Source organism: Entelurus aequoreus, linkage group LG17, assembly GCF_033978785.1.
Source record: "Entelurus aequoreus isolate RoL-2023_Sb linkage group LG17, RoL_Eaeq_v1.1, whole genome shotgun sequence".
Lineage (NCBI taxonomy): Eukaryota > Metazoa > Chordata > Actinopteri > Syngnathiformes > Syngnathidae > Entelurus > Entelurus aequoreus.
Window position 1 is genome coordinate 18432280 of NC_084747.1, and position 2500 is coordinate 18434779.

General features: G+C 47.2%; 2 non-coding genes across 2 annotated transcripts; both read left to right on the forward strand.

The window, feature by feature from the left end:
• Window positions 1-820: 820 nt before the first annotated feature.
• On the forward strand, window positions 821-902 carry trnas-uga (transfer RNA serine (anticodon UGA)). The gene has a single exon. It is a non-coding gene; the product is annotated as a tRNA-Ser (tRNA).
• Window positions 903-1128: 226 nt separating this feature from the next.
• On the forward strand, window positions 1129-1210 carry trnas-aga (transfer RNA serine (anticodon AGA)). Its single transcript has one exon. It is a non-coding gene; the product is annotated as a tRNA-Ser (tRNA).
• The last annotated feature ends 1290 nt before the right edge of the window (window positions 1211-2500 follow it).

The window sequence follows — 2500 nt, forward strand, 5'->3', positions numbered from 1 at the left end:
AAGCCTCTCTTGGGGTCTCCCCGCGCAGGTTCGAATCCTGCCGACAACGACGAAGTCGACGGAGACAGCGGTATCTAAGTTATCCTGCAGATATAGTTGCAGTCTTTTGGTAAAATATTAGGACAGCTCAAAAAAAGGAGGCTTCACTACACATCTTAAATAAAGCCTCCTACCCTGCCGACGAGCTGCCAGTCGGTCTCAGACGTGGGATCCAAAGGTCAGCAGAAAGATGGCGTCATGCCGAGTGGTTAAGGCGATGGACTAGAAATCCACTGGGGTCTCCCTGCGCAGGTTCGAATCCTGCTGACAATGACTTAAGTTTTTCTGACTAATTGAACGTCATTCTTCAGTTGGGCTGCACCCCTCGGGTCGGGAGTGAAGTTCTGCCTCAAGTGGAGGACTTCAAGTATCTCGTAGTCCTGTTCACGAGTGAGGGAAGAATAGAACGTGAGATTGACAGAGGTATTGGTGCGGCGTCTACAGTGATGCAGTCACTGCACCAGTCTTTTGTGGTGAAAAATGAGCTGAGCCAGAAGAGGAAACTCGAGATATACAGGTCGGTCTACGTTCCTACCCTCACCTATGGTCATGAACTTTGAGTAGTGACCGAAAGGACAAGGTTGCGAATACAAGCGGCAGAAATTAGTTTCCTCCACAGGATGTCTGGGATCACCCTCAGAGATAGGGTGAGGAGCTTGTTCAGCCGGGAGAGACTCAGAGTAGAGCCGCTGCTCCCTTACAGCGAGAGGAGCCAGCTGAGATGGCTCGGGCATCTACTACGGATGCCTCCACTACACATCTTAAATAGCTTTGTTGTCAAGTTGTCGTGGCCGAGTGGTTAAGGCGATGGACTTGAAATCCATTGGGGTCTCCCCGCGCAGGTTCGAATCCTGCCGACAACGATGTAGTGGCCGGAGACATCTCTATCTAAGTTTTTTCCACTGAGGGCCACGTATTGTAAAATTACTGGATGCAGGAGCCATTTTGATATTCTTTTGGTAAAATATTAGGACAGCTCAAAAAAAGGAGGCTTCACTGCACATCTTAAATAAAGCCTCCAATCCTGCCGACGAGCTGCCAGTCGGTCTCAGACGTGGGATCCAAAGGTTAGCAGAAAGACGGTGTCAGGTTGTCGTGGCCGAGTGGTTAAGGCGATGGACTAGAAGTCCATTGGGGTCTTCCCGCGCAGGTTCGAATCCTGCTGACAACGAATTAAGTTTTTCATGATTCTGACTAATTGAACGTCATTCTTCAGTTGGGCTACACCCCTCGGGTCGGGAGTGAAGTTCTGCCTCAAGTGGAGGACTCCAAGTATCTCGTAGTCTTGTTCACGAGTGAGGGAAGAAATAGAACGCGAGATTGACAGAGGTATTGGTGCGGCGTCTACAGTGATGCAGTCACTGCACCGGTCTTTTGTGGTGAAGAATGAGCTGAGCCAGAAGGCAAAACTCCCGATATACAGGTCGGTCTACGTTCCTACCTTCATCCATGGTCATGAACTTTGAGTAGTGACCGAAAGGACAAGGTCGCGAAATACAAGCGGCAGAAATGAGTCCGCACCAATACCTCTGTCAATCTCACGTTCTATTCTTCCCTCACTCGTGAACAAGACTATGAGATACTTGAAGTCCTCCACTTGAGGCAGAACTTCACTCCCGACCCAAGGGGTGCAGCCCAACAGAAGAATGACGTTCAATTAGTCAGAATCATGAAAACCTTAAGTCGTTGTCAGCAGGACTCAAACCTGCGCGGGGAGACCTCAATGGATTTCTAGTCCATCGCCTTAAACACTCGGCTACGACAACCTGACGCCATCTTTCTGCTAACCTTTGGATCCCACGTCTGAGACCGACTGGCAGCTCGTCGGCAGGGTTGGAGGCTTTATTTAAGATGTGTAGTGAAGCCTCCTTTGGGGTCTCCCCGCGCAGGTTCAAATCCTGCTGACAACGTGAGCCATGAATTTTTTTAAAGGAGAAGAAACATGCCGATTACTATAGCATCAACTTTGTTCGGCTGAGAAGCAGCGTGAGCATACGACGCTAACAAGGAGGTCTAAAGGGGCGGAACGCCTCCACATAAGTGTTTAAAAACAAGTTTTTTTAAAATGTTACATAAAAATGATAAGTTTGATACAGGTGTGTAGTTATCAAAATTGTCAGCATCTATATTGCTCCTCTTTAGCAAGGCTCTCACTACTGCAGTTTTAAAACCAACAGGAAAAACATTTCCAATCTCCTCTCTCAAAGAACCATCAAATATTGTCCAAAAGAATTGTTTGGAATTGAATCTAAAAGACATGTTTTGGGTTTCGTAGGAGAAAGAAAGGTCAACTCTCAGCATAAACCAGGACAAAACTGTCCAGTGTTTCCTCGGGTAAAAACAGAGACTGTGTTGGATTAAAAGCAGAGTGAGGAGATAAAATGTCACATCCTGGTTCGAATCCTGCTGACAACGAATTAAGTTTTTCATGATTCTGACTAATTGAACGTCATTCTTCAGT